Here is a 12,774-nt window from a genome sequence, read left to right on the forward strand (position 1 = left end):
GCTGGTGATGGAATGGAGGACCTATTTTGGGCTTCCTATTGAGAAGTGACATGTTTTCCCATGACTAGCCCTGAAGAAGCTTATTCTATATTGTTGTAGAACAGGGAGCATAAAAGGCTTTGGGAAACTAAATGAACACATTAAATAAAATAATGGTAACATGGGGGAGAAATGGAGAGTCGACCATCCTGTTTGGGACGCTACTGAAATAATTATCAAAGGAGAGTTATGAAAAGAGTGACAATATGGAGAGAAAGGATGAAGACCATAGAAAAAGTGGCAAGAAGCTGCCTGTAGAGTAATGATGAAGTTCAGTCAGAACAATAGGCTCCTTTAGTGGCATGAGCAATGGAATAGGAGGGGGTGATGAAGACCTTAAGGGGATGCTGGCAATGAAGCCAACATGGCAAACATCAGTGTCACAGGGTCTGTCTCTTGAAGCCACAGGAGCCATTGCGGATGTTACAAGGCGTGATGTTGAGGAGCACCCTAAGAGGAAGCCAGGGTCTTCTGCCACTTAGGAGTCTGTGTTACAAACCGACTGCATTGCGTTGTGCTGTGACATTCCCTGTGTGGCTCCGTTAACATGCCATCTCTCCCCAACCCCAGCCCTAACTCCTTGCAGCAGAAGTTGCAGTGATGCCAACAGGAATTCACGGACCTTACTGTTGAACCACTATTGCTTATGCAGGACTGGTTTCACGTGGGAGCTTGCTCGAAATGCCGAATGTTGATCCTCACCTTCTCATCCTTTTCCCAGAACTACTGAATTAGAACCTGGTGGTTCATCTGAACCATCAAGTTTGAGACTCACTGGTGTATCTCCCTTGATTCTTAGAATAACCCTAAAAGGTAGATATTATGGTCCCCATTTTACAGATGGAAAAACTGAGGCCAAGAGAAATAGCCTGAATAACGTCCATCCAAAAGAACATGGCAGAGGCTGTTTCTAGTGCATGCTATCACCTTGCCTATGAGCAGGGACACTAAATCTTATCCCTGCTCTGCTGCTTCCTAGCTTCATCTCCTGAGATCTTAGTTTCTTCATCTGTATTAAGTTGCTTGAGCCAGATGATCTGCAAGTTTCTAAAATATGCAATTTTAATGTGAGCCTGTTTTACATATGTTCATTCTTCAGGAGTGGGAATCTGCTGAACTTGGGCAAAGGATTTAAAGTTTTGGAATTAGTAGAAGGGGAATCACACTTCAAATGGACAGCATTTCCTTTGCTTTGCATTAATAGTTGTGGTATTTCTTGCTGACTAGTAGCCAGCATCTGCCTATTAAGTGGAATTATGATTTCCTTCCTCCTTTCTCCTAAGTGACAACAGGAGATAAAGTCACTCCGTGGGGAGGATAGGAGAGATATCATTTTGAAACCATGAAAGAATTCCAACTAACAGTAAGATGTTGTTGGCAAAACATAAAGGAAGACGAAATAAGAGGGGTCCTTGTTTGAGCTTTTTCATTTTGAGGTGATCTCTTTGGGAGGAGAGAAATGTATTCGCAGCATAAATAGGAGTCTTCTTGTAGATGAGATAAATTTTCTTTCTCTTATTGGGGTTATTAGTGACTTCACACATACGAATTGTTCTCAGCCATAGTAGGGAAAGGAGGGTAGGATGGGCAGCTCAGAACCACAGACGATGTCATGTTACAGTGAGGATAGGACCTGAGGGTATAAATTCTTTTTATGGTCAAGAAAAGGAGGTCACAGGAAGTTGTCCCAAATTACATACTGTGTGACAGCCTAGACTAGAATCTGGGGCTCTGACCCCTGGTGCCCACCGCTGCAGCAGTATTTCCCAAAGTGCACAATGTTTGCCATGAGTGTTATGTAAATAGTTAACATGATACATTGTTGAATTACTTTTCACGGTTAGGTCTTTATTTTTCCAAACCTAAGGTAAATGATAGTAGTTTTCAATTTACTGTAGTGCTACAATTTTCTTTGAAATAGATATATTTAGAATATGATCATGAAAAAATTAAAATTATTAATGAATGAAACTTCAACTTCTTCTATACAGCCAAGTGACCCAGTCATACAGATATGTACATTCTTTTTTTTTTCATACTATCTTCCATCATGTAAATCGACTATACTTTAACAAAAAAGTAATAAAAATAAAAAATAACATATAAAACCATTACTTAAATAGTAGTACAGTTGGTTTAAAGATATGGAATAATTATTAAGGAGGTAAAAGAATGAAGTTTAAGAAACGTTGCACAATTTGCTAAGTAATCTGCAAGCCCTTGATGTTTAACTCTTCTGTGTTTCATGATTGAAGAGGGAGCCACACACCTAAGAGTGAAATTATATTTGGCTCAAGTAAGTGTTTGGTTTCTCTTTATTCCTTTTTCAGTGTGCTAAGTCAGGAATCAGCCTAGTTCATGATTTTGCTTTAGGCAGTTTAGGCTACATTGTGCTTCAGCAACAAGTTACCTAAAAATTTCAGTGATGTACAGTCACTATTTTTTTTTTTTTTTGGCTTCTCTTGTATTTCCATCACTGATCTGGCTTTGGCCTTTTCACTCAGAGACTCAGACGAAAGAGCAGGTCCTATTGGAGGTATTGCTGGTATCTTGACAGAAGGAGAGCAGTCAGCAGAACTGGAAGAGTCTGCTCAGATCACTTTTGTTCATATTACATTGGCCAAAATAAGTTCTGTCTCCATGGAAGATACCAGTAGGGTGGGAAATATAATCCTTTGATAGTGATAGGCCCAGTGGGTAATCATATAACTTGACAGTCATTAATTAATATTAATAAACCATTCAGTGGAGAACACATGTCTGTAACTGAGTGTTACTCATAATTGCCTTGTATATTGAGGTCCTTCAGAGAGTAGAGAACCACCTGGTGTTCCTGTTTCCTCCACATGTAATTCTTCATAGGGTCACATCATCCTGAGAGGCAATGGGCTTGGAGATTACTGACAACCTTTGAGACTTTTCCAGATATGAGGGATGGTTGAGGGGTGGTAGGTGTCTTAATGCCACTGTTCTGGAGTCCCCATCGTGGCACAGTGGTTAATGAATCCAAGTAGGAACCATGAGGTCGCAGGTTTGATCCCTGGCCTTGCTCAGTGGGTTAAGGATCCAGCGTTGCCATGAGCTGTGGTGTAGGTTGCAGATGCGGCTCGGATCCCACGTTGCTCTGGCTCTGGCGTAAGCCAGGGCTACAGCTGCGATTCAACTCCTAGCCTGGGTACCTCCATATGCTGTGGGAGTGGCCCTAGAAAAGGCAAAAAGACAAAAAAAAAGTCACTGTTCTGTTTTTACTAAATCAGGATGGAGAAGAGTGAGGATGGCACAGTTAGTATGTACTTCTACAGAGTAGGTGTCAGTTATTTATTTTTTTAAATTTATTTTTTTATTAAAGTATAGTCAAGTTACAGTGTAGTGCCAGTTTCAACCGAATGGCATAGTGATCCAGTCATATGTGTACATTATTTTTCTCATGCTATCTTCCATCATGTTCTATCAAGAGATTGGGTATAGTTCCCTGTGCTGTACAGTAGGATCTCAGTGCTTATCCATTCTAAATGTAATAGTTATTTTGACTTGTGTTGATTCAGTAAAGTTTTGGGTTTGCACTGCTGGACAATGTAGGCTGTTTTTCCCCCCTCTCTTAGCTGCCTACTAGTTATACAAAGGTAAATAAGCCATGATGTGTGATTTAAGTAAACCTGGATTCCTGTAACAGTCAACTAATAAAAATATCATTTTGAGTCTGCAAGAAGCCAACACCACTTTCCCCTTTCCACCCTTTGGCAAATTTTTGGAGGAGAGACTCCCTTCCATTTGTGCTTCTGTTAGCGTGGGACCTGGTTGGAGATTCTCTACAGTGAAGACTGGAGGGATTTCTTTCTCAGCCAGAATGAATTGCACAGATCTCTTAAATACAAGGAGTGAGAGTCAGGCACTCTTAGTGACAGAGTCCAAATCATTATTCTTGGCTTTGGATTTCTAAAACAAAAAATATCATATCTGCTGATGAGAGTAGAATTGAAAATAGTTATATCTTTTTACTCATTTATCAAAAAAGAATTAAACAGTAAAGATTTGCAGAGATAAATGGTGAATGTCCTTCTCTGCTTTCCTGTTCTTTCTTCCTCCATGATTTGTCTTATTAGCTAGAGATAATATAATCTTCATATTATACAGTATATTTTTTTTCTACACCTGAATTTCCTTTGAAGTTATCATCTCTTTTCAAGTGGTTGTTGTGAACTTAGAGGAGAGAGAGTCCTGGGTGTGCTCTGCAAAAATGCCACTGCCAAACTCTCCTTGGGAAGGGTCTGGAAGACGTTCCAGCTATTGGTCAAACCAGAAAGCAAATTTCTACTCCCTCAGGAGATTTTTCACTCTAAAAAGAGGCCTTCAAATACAGACCTTCTTCCAATCCTTTGTGGGAGGAGGCAAGTTTCTACTCCAACAGATGCATCTTGTGACTTTGCCTCTTCTTTGTTTTGCCAATCATCCGATCTGGAAGGACCTCCCTGATAACACTTCTGAGCATTGGAATTTTGCCACTTCTTCCAGGCTCAGTGTATTAGTTACCTAATGCTGTGTAACAAACTACCCTAAAGCATAGTAGCTTAAACAATGAGTATTTGTTATCTCACAGTTTCTTTGGGTATGGAATTTAGAGCGGCTTAACTGTGTGGTTCTGGCTCAGAGTCTCTCATGAAGTTGTAGTCAAGGTGCAGCAGGCACTGCAGTCATCTGAAGACTTGAGTGTGGCTGGAAAATTCCCTTCTGAGATGGCTCCCTCATATACTGTTGCCGCATGGCCTCACCAGAGGGCCGCTGGAGTGTCCTTATGACAAGGTAGTTGGCTTTCCCTGTAGTGAGTGATCTGAGAGCAGTACAGAACCCTCAATGTCCTTTGTGACCTAGCCAATTTTAAATCACACTTCATCATTTCTTCTGTGTCCTGTTGTCTCTACAAGTTAGCCCTGTTCAAGGTGTGGGAGGGGTGGGGGTGGCTTCAGTGGACATGAAAACCAAGAGGTAGGAATCATTGTTGGCCATCTTGGGGGCTGGTTACCACTTCCAGCCCAGGGCCCACTTCGTCCGTTTAACCTAATTATTAAGTTCTCACCTAAAACTATTCTCTTCTCTGGACTTCCTTAGTACTTTCTCATTGAACTGCTAATATGGACCTGTCAGATTCTGCCTTGAGTGAGTTGTTCTTTGATTAGGTGTTTTAGACCAAAATGCTTTGCATTGTAATGTGTCTGGTGGGCAGAGCAGCTGCTTATGGTTGTCTGGGGTGGGGAAAAGGGAGGGATGGGCACTGAGACTCTTAGGTGGTCTGAGGTGAGTCCCTTCTCCACTGGCCAAACCCTTATACTGGGCTGCACCTGCCTGGAGAAAGTGGTATCTCTAGGAGTTCATACAAAGGTGGGTTATGGGATAGGAGAAAGCCCTGGCATGCATCCTTAGCAAATGTTTATAAGAAGAATATATAACTGAAGGAAAAGTTTGTCCTGGCATCTGGTAGAATTCTGTGAGGACTCAGTGTTATTTTGCTATTTCCAGTAAGTCTTAGATTTCAGACTGTCTCTTCTTCAAGGGATAGTTTCTAGTCTTGACAAAAAAGAAGTGCCCCCTCAGCTCTATCTGTGCGTGGATAGATGAGGCTGGCTTTGGGACTGTGTTTTATTAATTTGGTGTCATTCTTGCCAGGTTCTAGGAGGTTCTGTGTGTTGTAAAGGTAGAAAGGTGCCCTAGGGAGGGGCTGTCCAGAGTCCAGATGTGGAAGAACAAAGGAGAAGGCATTCCCTTCCTGGGCATGGGTTTGTGGAGGGACAAAAAGCAGGGAGGAGACTCTTGGACAGAAGGGCACTTCTGTGGACATGCACCTCCGAAAACCTCAGTCTCCATTTCTCTCTTTTCTCCCTCTGAGGGTCAGAAGAGAGGGCTGAAGAGGGCACTTGGGGGAGGACCAGGCTGGGAAGGAGGCCCTGGAGATGAAACTCCAGGGGCCCCAACAACAGCACGTGAGACCTAATTGCTTGCAGGGCTGTTTCGTTAACGAACAAGACATGCTCTGGCCATGTGTCAAATCACCTCAGTCTTTATTTGGCTTCAAGCTGGGCCTTTCTGGGATATATGTGTCTCCAGGGGATTGAAACTCTTAAACGATTGTGACTTTGGCGGTTTTTAACTGAGCTGACACTGCAGTTCTTAAAACCCAGAGTTTGTCACTCTCATGATGAGCAGGACCTGACCAGGCCGAGGAGCTTAAAGTAACCATGCTGAGCAGGAGTCGGGGCAAGAGGAGGAGCTGCTGTTTTCATGTGGAGGGGGCTGTCGATGTTTGGCCCAGGAATCCCTCCTCCTTCACTTCCTGGAGGTGGAGCTCACCTATTAGCAATTCACTTCTTTCAATCAAACCCGTTCAGGAAGCATTGCAGAGGAAGTCCCTGTAACGATGGTTAAGGGTAGGTGTTCTGGAGTCTGAGGGACCTATGTTTATCTTCTAGAGCTGCTGCTTTTTAGCTGTGTGCCTTAGGACCTTGTCTTAACTTCTTTAAGCCTTATTTTCCTCAGCTGTAAAATGGAGAGAGTAAGTGTACCCGTATGTTTTTGGCCAGTTTGTGAGGGATATTTGTATGTACTGTGGTTTCTTATAAGTTCTTTTCGCGTTTGGTAGTAGGGTTATGCTGGCTTCGTGAAACGAGTTTGGGAGTGTTCCCTCCTTTTGTAGTGTCTGGGGAAGAGCTTATGTAAGCTTGGTATTTTCCCCCCCTTTTTAAATGTTTGGTAGAATTCAGCAGCAGATGGATAATGCAACATTCCTGTCCTATCGGGCAGCTAAGAAATCAAGGAAAAGTGTGAAAGGGGATTGGATGGTTTCTCCTGCTGTACAGATCTAGGTGAGCGGTCTGGCAAAGGGATGATAAGACAGTGTGAGGGTGAAACTCCACAGGATTCCATGGGCCTGGAAGGAACCAGGAAGTCAGGGGTACTGCTGGCAACACCGGCCAAGGTAAGAGCAAATGGAATGGTTTCAGATCCTGCTGGTTACTGGGTGTTCATGGCATGGACCTAGGCTGGGTGGGTGCACCCATGTCCTCACACATGGACACCCAGCCCAGAAGAAAACCTGCATCCCTGCAGGGACTGCATGCCTCATTCATGTTAGCAACACTACAACACATTCATTCCAACCATGTGATAAATAATAGGACATTATCAAACATGGGTTTCTAATCAACCAGTCACATCTAAAAACCACACAAGGTAGAGGAAATGGCAGGCTCATTCCAGTCCCCAAAAGGCCAGTGATTCACATGTGGGATTTGAATCCCTGGTGCTTGGCAAATGGGAAGATAACAATAGTAATAATAGCAGCTGCTGGTTGTCAAGGATTTCCTTTGTCCCAGAGATGGTGCCAAGTACTTTTGTGTGCATTAGCTGGTTACATCTTTCACCGCTGCCCCTGGACCCAAGCCACCATTGCTTTTTGCCTAGGTTATTCCACTGGCTTGCAGATTGGAGGCTGTTTCTCTGCCCTCACCTACTACAATATCTTATTTTCAGAGCTTCCAAAGGGGTTATTTTAAAGATAATGTGAGGTCATCCTCTGCCTCAAAGTCCTCCTGCGGCTTTCGATCTCTCTCACAGTCAAATCCAAAGTCTTTCTAATGACCTGGGGCTCCCGACTTCCCCACAGGGATCTCAAATCACTCTGCTGCTAACTTCCAGGCCCTCTGTCCCCCTTCTCTGGTCCTCAAGTGTGTCAGAAAGGCTCCCACCCCTGGTCCTTTGTGTTTGTTCTTTCCACTGGCTGGAACGACTTTCCCTGGAAATTAGCTTAGCTCACACACTGACTTTCTGCCTACACGTCAGCTGATTCGAAGGGTCTTCTTTTGAGGACCCCTTTCTGCAATGGCCTAAGCCCTTAAATTGCGGCCTTTGTCTTCCCACTCTTATTACCACCTTGCTGTATTACGCCTGGATTTGTCTACTAGTTTCTTCCCCTCTTTATCCCATTGGATGTAAGCACCACACAGACAGAAAATTTGTCTAGCTTATTTCCAGATCAATCCCTAGCACTTAGAAGAGTGCTCAGAATTATTTGTTGAGTGAACAAAAGAAAAGATGAATGACATTTTTAAGCCTTTATTTACTTGCATTTAATTATGAATTTTCTTTGAAGAGCATGCTGTTTATTTTTATTAAAAAAGTAACAAAATGAGCTTGAACAGGAGCAAGATTACAATCCGAGAAGTGTTGTTAATGCATAGAGCGGTTGGTTCTGAGCCAAGCTGGTGGGTGACCAGTTCCACCTGGCCTCTGAGGACTAGTATGCCACCCAGACAGGTGAGGAAAAAGGCAATGGATTGGAGGCCAAGGGACATGCATACCCAACAAGATACTTACTATTATTCCTCGTTAAGTTTTCACTAGCACTTTAGGCAGCTTACTTGTTGTTTATAGGTAGTCATACTATAGTTGTAGCTGAATAACCTAATATATAGAGAATACTATGTATTTTTATATTATAGCTTTTCTTGATGGGTTGAATTTTGTTAATTTCATAGAATGATTTTAATTGTTGCTTAATTCTTTTGTGAAAAAGGATAGCACTCCAGAGATTATTTATTCTCTTTCATTTATATATTTAGTACATGCATTTTACGTTTCAGGGACCATACAAGAAGATGAGGAAATGACAGAAAGCAATACAGAGAATGTCCCTCTTCTCTAACCTGAGCAGGTTAAAAATAAGTGACATTTATTGTTTCAGATCCTAGTGCCCAGAATGAGAAGAGAGGTAAAAAGCTTAGTTTATGACATTTTTCCATAGTGTAGTGGTCTCTGGATTCCCACCCCTCACAGAACAACTAAGCCAGAGTGTAACAAGCACATGTTTTGTGAAAAGGGAGCCAAAACACCCAATACAGACTCTTGCCTCCTTTGCAAGCTTTTGAGCATTAACTGGATTTTCCTTTTAACTACCATGGCACTTGTTATGCATCACAGAAAAACCCAAGGTATGAGTGATTAATGATAAAACCTTGGAATTGGTAGTATAAAAAGAAGCTGGCCAGCCTCTATAGGCAATTATAAACAATGCCTCAAAAATAACTATAAATGATACTATACTGTTGACAGTTTTATAGTTGAGTGGATAGGAGCCCAATCCAGATTTTTACAGATTTTCTCGATGTGCAATAAAGTATTGCAACCTTCTACCCATAGAAAAAAAGGTGTCCAGCTGCTAAATGTGTCTCAGCTGCTTCTTTAGCTTCCCTCGTTCTTGCCACACTCAAAATACTTCATCTAGTATTTTTCTTTTAAAAGAAAATATTAAAGGTTGCTCAATACTTAGATTCACACAAAGCTTGGAGAATTGAAAAAATATTTGAAATTAGTTATCTCATTTTATAAGTGGCAAAACCGGTTCAGTGGAAAACTACTGTTTTTCATTTGCAGGATTACCTCTTTCTTCTGATGACAGTGTTCTACTTTTCCTGTCGTGAGCTCCCTTGGAGTCCAGGTGATGCTCGTTGTGTCTCCTCTCCCATCTCCCCATGGGTACCAGATTGGCCATGCTTCTCAGGCTGGGAATTGATGCAGGTCATGTCCCTTGCACTCTGGGGACAAAATTATTAGGTAAAGAAAATACCTAATACCCAGGCTAGTCAGTCAGATCCACTTTCTTGGGATCAAGGAAACATCTTGACTGGGAATTAGAGATAAAAGATGAAAAGTCATGAATCTTACCTTCAAAAATCTCTTAATGGGGACTATGAGCACATAAAATAATTATGAGGAAATACAATGATAGCTACTGTAAAGGCACAGAGTAAGCACGGTAAACATTTGTGTTTAAATTAAATTCATCAGAGGTAGAGATGCCAGAACTGGATCTTTTAGGATGTGAAAGTATTTTTGAGGCAGCCATGAGGTAGGAGGGAAGGAAGATCTTGGCAGAGAGAAAAGCGAAAAGGCATGAAAATGGTTAACAACACTGTAGAAATGTTATTTTTATGATATTAGATTCTTAATTTCTTTATTTACAGATTATGAGGGAGCTGGATGAAATCTGGGTTTCTCAAAATGTGGTCCAAGGATTCCTGGGGTGCTTGGTTGAAAACCCAAATTTCTTTGACTCCTCTATATTTATCACGCTCAAACCCTTCTAGGTCAGGCTCAACAATCTGCATTTTCGAATAGCTCCTACGATAATTTATATGCACACCTGATTTTGGATTATCCCTGAGGCCACTTTCACTTTTAAAGTTCTATGTTGAATGTCACGCCAAGGTCAAGTTTGTAAGGGCTCACTCTCAATTCCAGTACTCATCTTGGTGGACTGGCATCTGTGGATGTGGTCCATGGACTGCACTTTGAAGGACACTGTTCTATAAGCCCAAGGACTCCAAACGGCAAATGCCTGCATTAAGGGCTCCCTGATGCTTACAGACTGAAATTCATATTCCTCCCTGTGGCAAATGAATCCCTTTAAGTACCACTCCAGCTCCAGGACATTAATTTTCTGTTTCCTTTGCTTCTCCCCAACTGTCCCTACCTCACCTCCTATCAATCCAGGGGGGATTTATTGCTTCCTCACTTGTATTTCCCCTGATATTTAAAAGATACTATTTAGCATAATATACTACCATGATTTAATACACACTTTTATCCCCCTCCAAATAGTAATCTCTTCATGTGCATAAATGTTAACAAACGTATTTTTTTCTTTTTAATATGTGTATAAAGGGCTGTTCACAGAGCCTGGCATATAAAAGGTGCTCAATAAATGTATGTTGAATCGAAGTGGAGTGAATAAGGGCTATTGGGCAGTGAGGGTGAAGAACACTGATGTCCAGCCCCCAAGGAGTCCTGTGTGTCCTTCGCTGGTTCCTTCACTGGGGAGAGAGCAAATGCTCAGCCACAGGTGCAGGTTGTAGATGATGAGAAAAGCAGAACCGAAGATTTAGCTTTGGCTAGTGAATAAGCATGTCAACTCTTGGCAGAGATTTGGCTTTGAAGGAAGGAAGGTTGATTTAGATTTATCCTGAGCCTCTGGGGGCCAAGCTCAGCGGGAAGAGGGGAGGGGGTTTGGCGGAGCTTAGGTACACCTGCTCTTAGCAGAAGACGCTGCTTTTCAATGCTTTACTCTCAGAGCAGAAGCTCTTGGCTTCCCGAATGAATGATTGATATTACCTCCAGGCAGGAATGTTTATCTTTTTACTCACATGGCCACAGCTTATTGAAAATACCCCCTACCTCAATGTTAAAGGGGACTTGGGGGTCATCACCTTGGCTAGAATCAGGGGCTGAACTTGAATTATGGATATGTGGGGAAATGGTTGCTTCTTGGGACTTGGAAGGCAGGAGCTCCATGCCAGCTTGAAGGTGGAGTTTAGGGATAGGTGAGAAGAGGATTTCTAGTTCTTGAAGGAAGCTGGTGATGCTAATAATTGGTATTATAAAGAACTTAAGCTTGTAGACTGTCTTGAAGAAAAGGTGTGGACATTTTAAAAGAAAACCATGTGTCTGGAAAGCAATGAGGATCCTGAATTTGGTAAAAGTTATTAGGTAAAGGGCTAAGGATAACCACTGGAAATACATTCAAGGCGAAGGAAGGCATCAGGAAGGCGAGGAGTTTCCCGTAACAGCCAGCTATGACGGATGACTCAGACCAGATGTCTCTGCTCAGCACTAGACCTGCATGATCAACTGCTTATGGACACATTCCCACTGGAAATCCAAGCAGAACCTCAAATCCAATTGCACTGCTAAGGAACATTTACCTGTGACCTTCCCCTCCTGCTGTGTTGTCTGTCTTTGTGAATGGTACCAGTATACTCTTGTGTAAGCTGCAGATTTGGATGTGAGATCCATTTCTCCACCTCCCTCATCTTCTACGTTCTGATAATCAAGTCCTATTAATCCTAACATCTAAATATTTTTATAATTCTCCCCAACCCTTCCAGTCTTCATGGAAACCTTCTAGCTCAGGTCACCACTATTGTATGATTGGATTAATCTTGCTCCCTTTGATCCATTCTCCACTTGATAGCTGTCTTGGAATTCCCCAAACATACCTGATTATGGTATTTCTCAATCTAACACTTTTCTAAGTCTATGACTCTGTTTCTGTTCTGCAAATAAGTTCATTTGTATCCTTTTTTTTTTTTTTTTGGAGATTCCACAATAAGTGATATCTATCATATGATGTTAGTTTCTCACTATCGACTGACTTCACTTGGTATGATCATTTTTAGATCCATTCATGTTGCTACAAATGCCATTATTTCATTCTTTTTTTAAAAAAATAGCTGAATAATATTGGTTACCAAAGGGAGCAGGTAGGGGAAGGAAGGGTGGACTGGGGGTTTGGGATGGAAATGTCCTAAAATTAGGTTGTGATGATGTTGTACAACCATAAATATAATAAAAGTCATCAAATTAAAAAATAAAGTCAGCTGACTAGCAACTGTAAAAAAAAAATAGAAACAGAAAAAAAACCGCTTTTCAGTGATTTCACATTGATTTTTGGGTAAAGTCCAAACTCCTTAAAAAAGGCTTGCAAGGTTCTAATGATCTGCCTCATCTTTGTTTCCCAGTTACATCTCTCCCTACTCTCTGTTGCACAATCTTTTCTCCAGCTCTCAGTTTTCTGTGCCACATTCTGAGTGTTTTCATACACTTTTCCACCTGACTCTACCTTTCTTCTGCTTTGCACTTTATTTTCCGTATCTCACATTAGACATCACTTCTCTAAGCTTCCCAAGATTA

General features: G+C 41.8%; 1 protein-coding gene across 4 annotated transcripts in view; it reads left to right on the top strand.

Annotated features, from left to right (window-relative positions):
• The window catches only part of LOC110260230 (uncharacterized), a 229,119-nt gene that overhangs the window by 183,919 nt on the left and 32,426 nt on the right, over window positions 1-12,774 (top strand). The window contains exons 7-8 of one of the 4 annotated variants that reach the window (XM_085021774.1): window positions 8,670-8,740; window positions 9,460-9,523. The exons of 2 other annotated variants lie outside the window; for them this stretch is intronic. The gene's annotated coding sequence lies outside the window, so the exon portion shown is untranslated. Of the gene's footprint in view, window positions 1-8,669; window positions 8,741-9,459; window positions 12,436-12,774 lie in introns of those variants that run through there. One more of the 4 variants, XR_014843408.1, reaches the window with a different exon arrangement.

The sequence above is a fragment of the Sus scrofa genome, chromosome 4 (genome assembly GCF_054392235.1).
Source record: "Sus scrofa isolate SSC_HxYL_T2T_F1_AM1 chromosome 4, Sscrofa_HxYL_maternal_Yorkshire_Landrace_v2.0, whole genome shotgun sequence".
Taxonomy (NCBI): Eukaryota; Metazoa; Chordata; class Mammalia; order Artiodactyla; family Suidae; genus Sus; species Sus scrofa.